The sequence below is a fragment of the Notothenia rossii genome, assembly GCF_949606895.1.
Source record: "Notothenia rossii genome assembly, chromosome: 12".
In the NCBI taxonomy this organism is placed as follows: Eukaryota; Metazoa; Chordata; class Actinopteri; order Perciformes; family Nototheniidae; genus Notothenia; species Notothenia rossii.
The window spans coordinates 7,953,486-7,970,399 of record NC_136911.1 but is presented as its reverse complement, the minus strand read 5'-3'; the positions used below and the strand labels follow the sequence as shown (position 1 = coordinate 7,970,399).

General features: G+C 39.6%; 1 protein-coding gene across 4 annotated transcripts in view; it reads left to right on the top strand.

Moving 5' to 3' along the window:
• The window catches only part of ccny (cyclin Y), a 33,583-nt gene that overhangs the window by 1,129 nt on the left and 15,540 nt on the right, over nucleotides 1-16,914 (top strand). The gene's annotated exons all lie outside the window — the stretch shown is intronic.

Sequence of the window (16,914 nt, the reverse complement as noted above, 5' to 3'; positions counted from 1 at the left end):
CTTGTTTATTGCCCTGCAAACACCCACACCTTTAACAGATAATGAGAGCTTGCAACATCTGTGCAAAGGACCCACCCACCCCTTACACCGATAATTAGCCTACAGTACGGCAAGCTTCCCTTTCATTGGACTTCCAATATGTTGTGAATCAGCCATATGCCTTCCAAACTAAGATGCAAGAGAACCAAGTTTCCTTTGACCAACAATCTCAGGGACAGGTTTATCCCACAGGCAATACGATGGTTAAATTCCTGAGCTCTGTGAAGTGTCATCACATTCATCTGTTTATAGAACATACATCATTATACAATCTGCCTATTGATATATTATTACAATAAGCAGTACTTGATGCAGGTATCTTACTCTATTATGCCTGGTTTACTTGCTTTTTACATGCAACATTGTGTCATTTACACCATTTTCTTGCATGCCTAAATCATATATAGTGTGCTCCCTTATTGGTCATTGCCAACAACTTCTATGTAGATAATTGTGCTTATACAACAACAAAGCCTTTGAATATTTTGCTGGCGGAAGTAAATGTTTACTAGTCTCACTTTTTTCTTGGACACACTTATTTAAAATGGATCCAGTTTGGTGCCTGGTTTAGTTGTTGGTCTGAGCCCTGAGTTTGCATCATCATCACCATGTGTCTGTGTGTGAAAGGGTGTGTAATGCTGGGACAGTGTGTTGAAGGGCGGGTGTGAATTTGTGTACCAGTGGGAAGTGATGTGATTATGATGGACAGTGTTTACGGCGGGGTGTCCATCCACTTCCTGCAGTGAGCTGAATAGGCAATGACGCAACCACACATCTCAACGCTTATTAAAACCAGCATAGTCACTCTCTACTGTACATTTAAGATATAATGGCTGCAGAGACTATCGGGAGGTCTTTGTGTATCATACACACCCAAAAACAGGTCAAGAATGTCACTTTGACTTATGTATTTTTCAATTTCTCTGGCATGGCAGGTTTCTTCCCAAAGTTTTGTTGCTTTGTTGTCTAAGTCATGTGCTGTGAAAAAGGTCAGTCAACCTCACTGTACTCCTCCCTGTGAGTAGTGGGCTCCCTGGAGTGTGTAGTCACCGAAGCCTTAAGCTCAGATGTGCCCTTTTCAACATCTTTGTAACTTAAGAATCCCAAAGCATTCCTAGGCTATCCTATGAGCTATACACTTCTGAGTCAAATGCCTGCAACGTGACATCTTCAAATGCATTGTGCTTTCTGACCAAAAATCCAAACCCTCCAGATACTCCGTTTACGATCATATGAAACGGAGAAAAGCAGTAAATCCCAACATTTGAAAAGCTGGTACCACATGTGTTTAGCATTTGGGATCGGAAAAATAAAAAAGGAGAAGAAGAATAGTTGATAGAATAGCCTAGTTATCGTCAGTTGATAGACTCATCGATTAAACCACATCATTTTTTTAGCTCTAATTTGTCTTCACTTTAATAATAATTAGTTGCAAGTACATTGGTTGGAAGCTACTTATGCCAGGGTGAGGCTGGGGTTGTCTGAATCACGGCTGTCATTTTAAAGAGTCATTGGACATGAGGAAAGGACCAACAAATCCAAATCCAAAGCTTGGCATTGTGCCTCCTAAAGTAAACGTGATGATGGAAGGAAGGGGAGAAAAATAACTGGTTTCAAACTGGTTTTGGGTGTTTGTCATGTTTGCACAAGTCTTTAGTTAATGACCCTTTGACCGTGCCACTGGACCTCCAACGGCATTCCACAGCCAAAGGATTCCTGTACTTATCTTGGGGAGGAATACTGCTTGGGTCCAGCAAATGAATACATTGGATGGTCACATAGGGGCCAAAACCAGATTTTATATAAAAATCTGTATCATAAAAAAATTAGGAAATAGTTGTTTTAGTGCACGGCAGTTTGATATTAATCTTTGTTGTATTTGATTTGGTTGTCCCTAAACAAAAACTTGATTTTGTTCTATTTCTTGTGTGATCTCGACTTCATCAACATGTGATCATAAAAAAGTCAGCCATGTGAACTGCTGACAGTGGTGACGACACACACAAACAAAACACACACAGTGCTCATTGAACAGTCGCGTCATAAGTATGAGATGGTCTTTAAAGTGGCCCTTTCCACAATTACACTGTGTAATCTAATTTGCCTGAGCAATGGCTCCCTCTCTATAGCCTCCACAGCAGTCAGAGAAAGAGGCTGGAGGTTCATGCTTCCCCAGATTATTCTCTATTTATGACTATGTGTTCAGTCTGTCATGCTTTATGGTTGTACCTCATAAATCTGCTTCTTGGGACAATAACATGGCGCAGCTCTCTCATTGCCAAGCTCATTACTTGTCTTAGACTGTGATAAGAACATGTTCGCAACCACAGACATAAAGGGATGTTAAGTTTTATGGTTGCTATCAAAACAAAGGCTAAATAATTGATTCCCAAGGAAATATCCTAATTTTTTTCTAGTTGTGTGAGCATTCTAGTATTAAATATAAAAAATGCATAGGTAATGAGGATGTTTGTATGCTATTTGGAAACTGGCTGTTGTTTGCTGGCAGCAGTGATGTTGATTGTAAGTCTTTAAAAGAAATCTTCTTCGATTCGGTTTGCTATATTATGCCTTAGAAAAGTGAATCCGGAACCGCTTGTTTGCTTAAATAGTTTTTTTCCAGGTATTTGAAGAGGAAGATTTCCCCTGAAAAGAAAACATGGAGGACAGAATGATTAAAAAAATTACAGATGATCTACATGTAGTGCATGCACCTCAACAGAAAATAGGTTCACCATGATTCCTGTGCCAAAAGGAGAGCGGAGCATTCTTTGCAATTTCCAGACCCTCCAAACCAACAGCAGTGCTATTTTTAGTCTAATTGGATCACAGAACGCTGTATGCTTTAGCACTAAGCAAAGGTAAACCGAGGCCACTTATGATGTCTCAGAAATAAGAGAGAACGGAAAGCGAGATGAAAGATGAAACAGATGGAATTCTCACCCTGTTTGGGTTTTTACTTAACATAGACAACTGTAAATGTGCAATAGCTCCAGGCCCAGCATCCGTCTCTGTCTCATCAGTGTTAAAGTTGGTTATTTCTGGAACACACACACACACACACACACACACACACACACACACACACACACTGATGAGTTTTGCTTGCAGGCTAATTGAAATCTGGACATGGATTATTCATGCCTGGTTGATGAGCCTGGGGAGTCTCCTAGCTGTCAATTCCAGACGAGTTGACCTACATGTACGGTGTATGATATGGTTTTGTTTTAATTCTTGCTGGTGAAGGATGATGGAGATCCCATGTAAAATACACAGGTTTCTATTAACCTAGTCTATTAACTTAGTCTTTGACAATTTTCCTTTTCCCCATATGAATCAAAGCCAGTGCAGTGAAAACACAACACAAATGTTTAAGGTCACTATGATCATAAACATTATTAGACGATTTCTAGGTTTCAGTCATTACCTTCCAACACATTTTTGACTAAAACAATGATAGTGTGTTTAATTTGTATTCATCAAAATTGAAGAACTAATTGGTTATTTCTTGTCCATGTCCATCTTTGTGAGGTATGAAGGAATTACCTTAATTTAAATGATTGCATACATATGTTTTCATGAGTTTCAACAGCATGCCCCTGTTAACTAGGACAACTATTTTTTTTATCGGATCTGTTAAATTCTCAATTTACTGACAGTTTTTAAGAGTTTTAGGATTAAGAAATCTTGTATTAAATGGCAGACTAATTGTGGATTAAATGGATATATACAAATGAATTGGTATATAATCATTTGAACTGGTTGTGGATACCCAAGCCACATTTTGGGCATGTTCCCCATTTGCAGGTCTTAAGAGCCAAATGAACACAAAGCTGTCTTTTCACGCCTGACTACACTGATGAGCTTGAAAAAATTGCAGCAAATGTCACATTTTGGTGTCAGGCTCTCCAAGTTGAAATTCTTTGTATACATGCTGAGTTTTACCCAGGGATTCAATATTAATTCGTGACAAATCTATCATTAAAAAGAGGTAGCAGGAACTGTTTGTGTTTGATGGGGTGGGATTCCCACTCATTTGGTCAAGCTTGCTCTTTTTAACACAGTGTCACCAATGCTGTCACTAACTCATGCTCATGGATACCCTCAATTGGTTGGTCACAGGCATTTTGAATAATGGAAATAGAATGTTGGTCAGATAAAACTTTTATTTCAAAAATATTACATTTGTCTCTTGGAAATTATTGTGTTTTTCAAGTTATCATTTGTTTTACCTCTTATTCAAATGTTCCAGATAAACTATGGATTGGGAACAATTAAGAAAAACAAAAGCAGATTCATCAACAATGGAAATATGTTAGTTGCACCCTTAATCAGTCAGGCAGAGGGTGCTAGGATTTCATTAAATAAACAGTTTGTTGAAATACAGTACGTCTGCTACTCACCACTCTCCGTCATTGCTAAAACAACTCATCTACCACTTTTTTATTTTTGCTCATGAAATCCTGCAATTTCCTACGAGGAAATTCCGCAGAGAATGTTTTCCATTTCAAAAACAAATTAACCGATTCACAGAGTGTTAATGAAAACTCAATTGCCTGTGACAATCTCATTCCCGTGTCTCGTTTGGCTCGACTCGGCCCACGCGAGGGAAGATGCATCTATACTGCCCACAAATTACCTGTTTGCGTGTTCTCTCATAGTGCCGCTGTCTCCGGAGAAATTTAACATTGTAATGGTCTTCTGCCTATTCTGAAATAGAGAAAAAAGAGACAGCCCTCTGGATCACTGATCAGGAACACATTAAATAAGAAAAAGGGTCTGACAGAAATGCATTGTTTTCCAGTGTTATTGAGTTGTAACGCCATCACACTTTTTTAACGGACTCGGTTTTACAATGTGCTCAATGTGCTTAGATTACTTTATTTATCCCATCAAGAAATGTGGTTTTGTTTTCCATTTCAGATTAAATAAAGGATAACAATTGCAAATAAAAAGACTGAAATGTGTGTATATATATATATATATACAGGACTGTCTCAGAAAATTAGAATATTGTGATAAAGTTCTTTATTTTCTGTAATGCAATTAAAAAAACAAAAATGTCATACATTCTGGATTCATTACAAATCAACTGAAATATTGCAAGCCTTTTATTATTTTAATATTGCTGATTATGGCATACAGCTTAAGAAAACTCAAAAATCCTATCTCAAAAAATTAGAATAGTTCCTCAGACCAAGTAAAAAAAAAAGATTTATAACAGCAAAACACAATCAAACATTTGAAAATGTCCATTAATGCACTCAGTACTTGGTTGGGAATCCTTTTGCACGGATTACTGCATCAATGCGGCGTGGCATGGAGGCAATCAGCCTGTGGCATTGCTGAGGTGTTATGGATGCCCAGGATGCTTCAATAGCGGCCTTTAGCTCATTAGCATTGTTGGGTCTGGTGTCTTTCAGCTTCTTCTTCACAATACCCCACATATTCTGTATGGGGCTCAGGTCAGGGGAATTTGCAGGCCAATCGAGGACAGTAATGCCATGGTCAGTACACCAGTTACTGGTGGTTTTGGCACTGTGGGCAGGTGCCAGATCATGCTGGAAAATGAATTCCTCATCTCCATAGAGCTTTTCAGCAGACGGAAGCATGTAGTGCTCTAAAATCTCTTGGTACACAGCTGCATTTACTCTGGGCTTGATGAAACACAGTGGACCAACACCAGCAGCTGACATGGCTCCCCAAACCATCGCTGACTGTGGGAACTTCACACTGGATTTCAAGCAACTTGGATTTTGCTCCTCTCCAGCCTTTCTCCAGACTCTGGCGCCTTGACTTCCAAATGAAATACAAAACTTGCTTTCGTCTGAAAAGAGGACTTTGGACCACTGTGCAACTGTCCAGTGCTTCTTTTCCTTAGCCCAAGTCAGACGCCTCTTCCGTTGTCTTGAGTTCAGAAGTGGCTTGACCATGGGAATACGGCTATTGTAGCCCATTTCCCGGACACGTCTGTGAACAGTGACTTTTGATACCTGGACTCCAGCTTCAGTCCACTGTCTTTGAAGCTCCCCCAAATTCTGGAAGCGACTCTTCTTCACAATGCTGTTAAGGCTGCGGTCATCTCTCTTGGTTGTGCAGCGTTTCCTGCCACATTTCCCCCTTCCAACAGACTTTTTGTGGATGTGCTTTGAAACTGCACTCTGTGAACAGCTTGCTCTTTGAGAAATTTCTTTTTGTGTCTTACCCTCCTGATGGAGGGTGTCAATGACGGTCCTCTGGACAGCAGTCAGATCAGCAGTCTTCCCCATACTTGTGATTTAGTTTACTGAACCAAGCTGAGTGTTTTTCAAGGCTCAGGAAACCCTTGCAGGTGTTTCGAGTTAATTAGACGATTCAAGTGATTCGTTGAACACCCTACTAGTATACTTTTTCATGATATTCTAATATTTAGAGATAGGATATTTGAGTTTTCTTAAGCTGTATGCCATAATCAGCAATATTAAAATAATAAAAGGCTTGCAATATTTCAGTTGATTTGTAATGAATCCAGAATGTATGACATTTTTGTTTTTTTAATTGCATTACAGAAAATAAAGAACTTTATCACAATATTCTAATTTTCTGAGACAGTCCTGTATATATATATATATATATTATATTAATTAATTAATTACACATATAAACATAGGGAAGTTAGTAGGAATTGCAATAAGATAACATTAATTAAAGATTTTTATAGAAACATAAGAAGTTTAAGAAACATGCCCAATAAAATATTATAATTAAATTGTTAAAATTAAAGTAGACATTTGAACATTGTACTACAATTTATAACATGTATATGACAATTTGTACAGTGCTGTATTTATTAATTATGCTAAATTCCACAGTTTAATAGGATACTCTCATATCTATTTACTAGAAATAGAATAAAGTATTATGTAAAACACATTTGTATCAAGTTGTAAAGGTGAATTAACCTGTGGCTAAAAATGTCCTCCTTAGCTGACGTACAAAGATGACACTGTAGAAATGAAATGGTAAGATTTATAGGGCAGAAGACCTGGTTAATAGTCAAAGTCCAGCCATGCCCATGCAGAGCTATTAATAGCTGTGTTTGAAGGAATCCCTGATTTTGCCCTGAGACTAAAGGGGGCTTGAAAAAGGGGGTCCCCCCATGTTCTTGCTCTGAATCTTTTCCCGTCTGATGGCCAGAGCAGATTAACACTTCTAAACAGATAGAGAAAAAGGATTTGTGCAATAACCTCTGTTTGTTTTGGAAGTACTGTAAAAAAGTGTTAAGCTCAGGCTTTGCGAGACAGCTGTGTAGTGAAGCGTGGGAAGCCAATAGCCTTCAGCCCTCATCATTTTGAGTGTTCTTCCCAAATCCAACTTGTCAAGGAGAGTGTGTGAAGTGGTGCATTCAACTACATGCACACTTAGGTACTCAATGGCAATTAGATGTGGTGTTCGGGAACTCAAGAGATCATTTGGGCACAGCTGTCAACAGTGACTGTCTGGCTCATTTATGGTGAAAAATAAGAGTTTGTCCTGCACAGAGCCTAGTGGACAGTCACAGGGCATACACATTTCTAAAGACAGATCAAGTTTTCTGGTGCTTTGCTACCACGTCTTACCTTATTGATCTTAAAAATAGGGTTAAAATAAAGTATCCTCTTACACTCTACCTGCCTGTTTGTGTTTGAAAAAGACAGCCAAACACTACTTCACAGATAAGACAATAGTTGTATTGGGTTTACAGAAGAACAAGTGAAAGTTCTAATTGCTTTGATGGTGAAGTTTAAAAAAAAAAAAATCAATTGTATGATATACCTTAATCTTTTGTAATGTAACGAAGTACTTTGCCGTACTTAGTTCCCAGTACTTAGTCCCGCCGAACTCTTCAGTCCCGGAACTGTCCTAGATCGCGTTCACACCGGAATAAGTCCCTGAGGGAGGATTACGCAACTGAAGCCGCTGATGTCACTTCTTCTTATTCTGCTTTGGGTTTACTGGCAGGCCGCAAACAACTTCACGGCGTATACTGCCACTCGAAGTCCCCAGCCGGAAGTTCCCGGAGTTGGGGACTGGCTTCAGTAGAAGCTGCTGGGACTCCCAGCCTTCCGAGTACATCGCCAGAAGCGCAGACACCTCCTCATCACTCCACCGCTCCCATGTTTTCTTTTGTGTTGCCATAAGTTAGAATCTCTCCGTTGGTGCGCTGGGCTAATGCTAATAATGCTAATGTGAGCAAATAAAATGGCGGCTTCACAAAACCTTTCAGAGTTTTACGGGGCGAGGTTTGCAATTTGCCCTACCAATCAGAAATTGGAACCTTTTCCTCCCCCAGGAAAGGTTCGCATGAACTAGGTTCTAGTTCCAGACCTTTTTGGTGTGAAACCAAAATCCCAAGAACTATCGGCCTAGTTCTTGTGAAAAGTACTCCGGTGTGAAAGCGCCTATTGATAACATCAAAATAGTTTTTTCACGTTTATACTTGTCCATAAAAAAGCTATAGATAGGAGAATCTGATTTACATCATTTCAAAACATATTGTGGGTGCATTGAAGGAATTCCAAATGAAACTACTATTTAAACTTCAGAAATAAAAATAAACGTTGTTTTTTTACTTTCTTCTGATTTACGGCGCTGTGCTGACGGATTTGCACACATTCAAACATCCATTCTTATAACATTGCATCAGCCCTAGAGCCGCTGCTGTTGGATTTGATGCATACTCTGCTACGATGTGGATGTAGCAAGCATCATGTATTGTTTCCCTATAAAGATTGATATTCTATCAATATAAAGGCAAAAGCAGCAATACCAGCACTGTCTGATGTCTGTAATGCATCCGGGCAAATTAATGCATTGCTTAATATTGAACACATCTACATATTTCTACCAGCATGTGCTTTGAATCCACATGTGACTCCACTGTAAGGGGCATTGCTGTCGCACCACGGCACATGATGCTCGTTATTATAGAAAAAGTCATGTTTGAATAGATCACATCTGCTGTTTGTGCATATTGTAGTGGAGCCATGGCTGAATCAGACACATACTTGAGCATACAGCCATCCGATGGGACCACTGGAGTTGCTGCAGTTTGGTGAGCAGGTGTTGAGGTAATTACCTGCTTCTGATTGGCTGTTGGAAGTCTACCTAGTCTGCCAGCATGGCAACACCTGACAAGTCCTGCAGTGATTTCTTCAGTCTGATTATGGTGCAATGTGCCATCTGTTCATTTTCAGCACAAAGAACAATGTTTATTCCAAGTATCATATATTGTAAGTTACCAAACTTCAGACAGGTTGACACGCATCCAAAGACCATCAATGTTTGCATTTGTCTGATACATTTACACCAGATTTCAGATACAATTTGAGTCTGTGTCTTTACCTCAGAGTCCAGCACAAAACACATTATGTTGCCAATCTGTCAGCTACTTAACTATCAACAGTATGTGTGCGCCACACTAAACAAACACCACGTTTATTGTGGTGTGTTTGCTTTAGTTTAATGTTGATTTATGCCTTTTTGCTCATGCCTGTATTGGGTCATTTGTGCATGCAAACATCTCGGTATGCACGTGTGGAAAATGTCAACAAGGACAGTATGACAGAGTTTGGCACAGATGGCCTTCCTGTCATCGTTGCCTCCTTCCACAGCTTGATACTGGATGAAAGTCAGAGATAGAGGCAGTGGTTTGGATTAAATGCATCAGAACTGAACAGCATTCATCGACTAACAAACACATGTTCTGACCTTTTGGTGCATAAAACAGACTTTCTACATTCCGAATAGGAGGATGTGTGTGCTTTGCTGTATAGCTGCTGGATTGTTTGTATCCTGGTTAAATTCCTACATTGCGAATTGCATTGAAATAATTGCTTCTGGTGCCAGAATATTTGCAGACTTTTTTTGTTTTTAACCAAATGTACGTACATAGTTGTTAGGTTTTAGATCCCTACTTATGGTGCATGGATCATGTTCTCCAGGGACATATGGTCATGGAAGGAGAGGAACTTGAGCGGTCACTTTGTCCTTCGAATCATTACGTGTTGGTTATTTAGAAACATCTGTTTTTACATCTCAGTTTCCCACCTGGAGCATGATCTACTAATAACTTCTAAAATAGGATTGTAATATAGTAGCCAATGTGTTATGCACATGTCATAAAGCCCAAAGGAGCAACTTTACTCCTTTAAATTATTTTTCGGAATGTTCTAATTGGCCATCTCTTTTCCATGTGTCAGCACACGTAGCACCCTTGTGCTGTCCACCCAGCTGCCCCCTTTGTAGCCTACCATAATGGCTGTCACCCAATCTGTATAATGATTGATGACATGGCAGTGCTTTGCCACAGTCCCACCTCTGTTTCACAGGCTTAATGTCTGAAATGTCAATGATTTTGAAAGGACAACAAAGCGACCAAATCCACCTTTTACCACACAACTGGACCAGGCAGACACAACAATGTTTATCCTTGCAACCAGAAAGGGATTCCTTCACGGTTTGTTATTTCCCTGTTATCCTAGGAGCACACTCTTCTTTAGGCACAAAGTAAATACATCTAGACACAGAGCAACTTGCAAGTATACTCTGGGTCAGATAATACCAGCATAAAAAACAACTGACAAACAAACATCGCTCTCTATAATAAAAAGCCAAAGTCTGTAAAGCTATTCCTAATGTGTTAACCTTGTTTCTCAAATTCAACACTCACACACAATAGTTTACCAGACCTTTAAAACGGCTTCTTCTTTTTGAAATGTGCAAAACATTTAGAAAACATTGAATTTATCGCCATTCTGAAACAGTTTTGAGATGTTTGGTTTGTAACCATTGTTGTTGGAAAGGACGATTTCCTGTCTCTGTTTGTCGGACTGTGATAAAAAGTGTGCAATGGATTCTGAAGTGTTCTCCTGTTGTATCGTAACACAATACAACTCATCTGCAATTAGTACTGTCTATTAGCAGGTGGGAGCGATAGAGCGATAGAGGAAGAAATACACAGTGAGGGAGACCGTCTGCCTGTCTCTTCCTTTGATGGGCCTGCCTCCACCTTCTGAATCGTTTCAAGCCGGCGTTGCCTAGTTACAGCGAGCAAAGGATGCAGGGATGGGAGGGGAGAGAGATAGAGGGGTGGTGGGTTTATGGCTCTCAGTTGGGTGCAGTGTAAATGAGTCCTCTACTGCCCTTGGACTCTTCAACACCTACCTGCTTCTGCACAATCTCTCTTTATAAATGCACAAACAAATAACAATACAATTTCCCTATTTCCTCTACTTTTGAAGATGGTTAAATTAGAAGAAGTCTTCACAAAAATAAACCAGATGAAAACCTGATGGTGTAACAATTCATTTACATTCAATAAAAAAATTTGTCAATTGTAAAGTTACAGCTAAATCTGCACCAATTATTCAATTAAATAATTTGTTTATAGGCACACACATAACTTTTGATGATAGGATGATCTATTTAGTCATTGTTTTTCCAACAAAAATGATAAATATTCAATATTTTTAGCTTCTCAAACATTTGTGTGACATGATGGTAAACAGAATATTGCTCAGACAAAACGGGAACAAACTCCAAGAATGTTTTTATCAAAGCGACATGTGATTAGCACCTTCATAATTATGCATTGTTGTGAAAGAGGGGTACTTTTTTGTCATGCACTTCTCAGAAAGGACTTGTTAATTATACAGTGTTTCTACCACTGTGGTATCTTTTGCTTTAGCAGTTCTGATGGTGTTTTTTTTTGTCTTTGCTCTGATTTCATTTGTCTCTTCACCCATTGTGCCTATCTCTGCTCTTACTAACTAGACCCTCCAGAAAAATGCGGGCAAAAATCCTTGATTATGCGGACTAAATTCCTTGATTATGCGGACTAAATTCCTTGATTATGCGGGCTAAATTCCTTGATTATGCGGGCTAAAATCCTTGATTATGCGGACTAAATTCCTTGATTATGCGGGCTAAAATCCTTGATTATGCGGACTAAATTCCTTGATTATGCGGACTAAATTCCTTGATTATGCGGACTAAAATCCTTGATTATGCGGGCTAAAATCCTTGATTATGCGGACTAAATTCCTTGATTATGCGGGCTAAAATCCTTGATTATGCGGACTAAATTCCTTGATTATGCGGGCTAAAATCCTTGATTATGCGGACTAAATTCCTTGATTATGCGGGCTAAAATCCTTGATTATGCGATTAAACATGCAGGGTTTTTATGTGATTTTATGCGGTGAAATTGCGGGAAGTTGCGGAAATATGCGGGGAAAAAGATTTTTTTTTTTTTTTAAATATTAGGCTGTCTTATTTATTCTCTCTCACACACAACCTGCCACTAACGTTAAACCCCTTTACTATTCAATTAAACACATTCAAGGTTTATTTATTGTAAAAGCAATTGGGCTATTTTAATCTCACACACACACACCCCCCCCCCCCCCCATACACACACACACACTTCTCTGCCTCATTCTGTTTTCATTTACTCGTTCGTTATCTGACCAGCTTCAATCTTGTAGGCTACTCACTTCGTTTCTTGTAGCCCTCGAAAGGGTTTTGGAGGTTGATGCCTCGTTGAACGTGAGTTGTTATGCTTTCTTGTCCGCAGCAGCAGAAAGCATTTTCGAATGTTTGAATTAATCAAAGTGGGTCGCCACCGTCGATTTTCTCTTATGCTCCAACACACAGTTGCACGGGGTGCAGAATAGTTTCCCCCCACTTTTTGCCCGGTCTTTAGTAGAAATGTTTGTCGGTAAATGAGATGGATTAGATATTTTCATCTTGGTGTTTTCTCTATCGTGTGAGCTCCACACGTTCACTCTATACAGTGTTGTTTACATTCTGTGATGCGCGAGCTGATGACGTCACGTCAAGACGAGTTAACTTTTGTTTTTTCTCAACTTCATGTGGAAAAATGTGGGGATTATGCGGCCTTTTGATAAATATGCGGCCTTTTAAAAATCTGCGCCATTTTGCTGATTATGTGGTAAATTCTGCGATCGCAGAATCGCGTTTTTCTGGAGGGTCTAACTAACTTACCATAACTGTTTTACAAAAAGGATAGATTCAAAAGGAGAAAATATCTGAATCATTATTGAAGCTAGACAACTTTTAGTCTCACTGTCATCGATGTTAGCCTCAACAAGCAGATGGGAGGTATAATAGCTGATGTTGCAATGCCATTATATTTAACTACACTGATAAGTGCCTGTAAAAAAAACATGAGCTTGATATCGATAACAAGTAGCCTCTCTGCCTTGCCCCTTCCAACATCTCCATCTTGCATTTACTGCTGCCTCCTTTGTCACATCGGGATACCAACGTGAACATCATGTGTAATGTATTCTATTTTCTTTCTTTGGGAAAAACGTTTTCTTTGCTTTTCTAGTCTTACCTTCACCTCGCCATCAGTCAAGTGTGATGGATTGTAAGAGTTCTTAGGCCGGTTGGATGCTTTAATGTAGTCCTGTAAACACAGAGCTGTAAGGCTTAATGTTGATAAAATGATTAATACAAAAATCCCACAACTTTTCATAGCATTGGAACATTTTGAGTTTGTTTAGCAAGCCCTTTCAACAACTTTTGGATGGATGCTAAATTGTTTTTTTTCACCAATCCTTTTACTCAAGAGTCACAGCAACACTTCCTACTCTTGTTGTCAGGCCGCTGTTGTAATTGTATACACATATGTCTCATCTTAAGACATGTTGAAGTGTTTGGAACAAATCAACTCCTGCTCTCTACCAACTGAATTGATCGAAACTTAACTTTTATGACAATGTTTTTGGATATAATGCTCAAAATCCAGTTGTGCTGCAGTCATCAGAAGAAATGTTTTCTGTCAGAAATTCACCCTACACATTCCCCTCCATCCTCATGTCCCTGTTGGCTTTCCTTTGATAAAAGCTCAGCTCTTTTCCTCTGAAGATGAGTGTGTAACAACGCGCTGAGTTTGGCAGCCGTTGTCGATCGATGATGGGAGCTCTGGGGTGGTTTAAGCTGTTAGGAAGAGCTGCTGCTGGCGGTTTGTTTGATTGTTGTGTGTGTGTGTTTTCATGTCCGTGTGTGTAGATGAAAGCTAAAAGGAGGATGAGTCATTAGGCATTAGCCTTTCATTCACTTGTTTTCCCATATCCTCCCTTTACCCTGCCTTCACTCTCTCTCTCTCAAGTTTTAGAGTCCAGAAATTAAGTGATGGCAAATGCATCAATCAGAATAAATGTGTGGCAATGATTAAGGTGAACCAAAGGGCCGTTTGTTGAATTATCTTTTCCTCCATACAGATAAGATTTCCTGACTATAACCACTAAAAGCAGATGGAGTATTGCTATTAAGGCTTAACAATAAAAACCTTATCAGTGCAACTAGAACTCTGGTCCGTTCCTTCTTATCGCACACACTGTTCAAATGAAAACACAGCAGCTGTATTAAGCGATACAGAAGTGAATTCCATAAGAAAGATAACATGCTTTTACAAGGGTCCATAACTCGAGTGGTTTGTTATCCAAGGTGAAAAGCTACTTAACAGTCAAGATCTGCCCTCTGTTGCACATTCACAGCGCTGTACCCTATTCACCAACTCTCCCTTTCTTTCGCACATTACACACACATTTTTGTAATATTTCAAATAGCTAAATTGGAGTTATCCAAAAATAGTATTCAGTGTCTATGCCACCGTTTCTATTTTCAAACCGATACATCTTGTGCTCTTGTATCAAAGGCTTTATTACAAGATTTGCTTACGAGCTTAACCTTGTGGGCGTATTGTTTGATAGCGTGCCATTGAAAGGCCGGGTGGTGCTGTGCTGTGCCATCTGGATCCCCTCTGGCTGGCGGCTCAGTAGGTCAGCCAAAAACCAGAGGAAAGGTCTTCCTCTCTGGGCTGATGTTGCACCCCCATGACAGGCTTCCAGGGCAGGCAGTCAGTGCCAACAGCTCACCACAGACACATAACTATTCCTGTAACTTGGTATATAGACATCAGTTTCCTCTTGTTCTGCAGGTGGTTGCAGCTGCTTTTTTCAAAAATAAGGGTTAGAGTTAAGTTGGCAACTGTGATTTTTTTTTGATGTGAAAAAAATAGGTTTACAATCTTACAGTTTATTCTATAAGATTAACACGGTCTGTCTAAATTGCTGTCTTAATGTTATTGGCTGAACGCACTTTGCTTGTAGAGCAGGAAAGACGGATCTCTCTGATGTTAGCAAGAGTTAGCTATAAATTAGTTCAAGTGTTTCTTTTGTGGTATTAATATTAAATGTGATTTAATAAAATGTTTGTGAAATCAACCAAGTTCATGGATATTGGCTTGAGGGAAAACAAACAAATTAAAGTACTTCATCACATTCTGGAAATACTGGAACGGGCCTCTAGCGTGCATTAGGGAAGCATGCATGAGTGATTTGTTTTTTGAGGAGAAAAATAAGAAAAATGGAAATGCTAAAGTGTCCATAAAATATGTCCTGCTTAAATCCACACACTGACCTATTCTCTTTACTCTTTGTTCAGTCTACCTCCCTAACAATGTGTAACCGTCACCCCTTACTTCATTTCCTCTCCGCTTCCTGAAACGCAGGAAGTTGAGTGATTTCGTCTACCTCAGGTTGTAGAAAAATTGGGAGGGAGGAACCTCGCCAAAGGGCACTGACACCAGACATGTAGAGGGGCACTCCCTGGGTCCCTCGGCTTCCTGTGTTAAAAAGTGACATCACCACAAGTTAAAGGGCCAGGGTGCACTATCAAGGGGCACAATTAACCCGAATTATAATTTGATATATTGATGTTTTCCTTAGTGTTTAATTATGAGCCTTTTATGTTGCATTGCCATGTTTCTTTTATAGTAGCTCAGAAAGGGCTTCTCGCACCTATGCCAAATCCTACACACACTGTCCCTTTAAGAAAAACAGCCTTGCTCTCTAAAACGAAAACTTTACTTGCGATTTAAAGTTTTTTGTGACTGATGTGTTTCAAAGGCATATGTGAGTGCGCTATGAGTGCACTGCATACGTCACTAGCAGTTAAGCAGTGTGTGTGTGTGTGCGCAGCATAATTTATTCACATTCAGCTCTCCTGCACTGCTCTTTGCTTCTTCCCACACACCCATCTTTAATTCAGCACCGTGTGTCACTTCCTCCTACAACATAGCAGTGTGTATGTGTGTGTGTGAGTGTCCTTTGAGGCCCTTCAAGTGTCCTTCAAACACAAAAAGACAGTCGTTCAAAAGAGTTTGGACACAATAGCAGTGGCTCACTGACTGATGCTGTGTGCTGATGCCCTGTAGTCATCATTATGTGTTTTTAAAGGCTGATCTATAGTTTGACATCATCCATGCTCATTTCCACGAGCTTCTTGACCTTTTTTCCGCCTCTTTCTACTTACTTTTTTCGCTCGGTTCTATTTCTCTCTCTCTCTGTCATTTTTTCTATCATTATCTCGCCTTGCAGCCCCTGCTGTCTTCTCTCTCCTGTCAATCAAATTCCCAATCTGTCACTCTCACACTTCATTTTCAGCTCTCTTGCCCTTTTTGCCCTTTTCTCCCTCATTACCAGTTTGTCACTCTCCTTCTGTCCCCCATCTCTTGGCTTCTGCTGTCCTTGCTCTCCATTAGTCCTTCTGGGTGTTGGTCCCTTTCTGACCCTTCCTCTTTTACTGACATCATCCAAGAAACCAGGAAGCTGCTGATTGGGACACCCCCCCTAAAAACACACCCTTGTTGTGTGTGTGTGTGTGTGTCTTAATTCAGTTGACTTTCCTGGATTGAAATAGTTACAGTTTTTAGTTCATGATTAACCGAGACCGAATAATGATCATAACCATATGTCAACAAATGTTTCATCTAAGGTTTTTCAGGATATGAAATCCCTTCTCCAGTCTTCCATAAAATTCAAG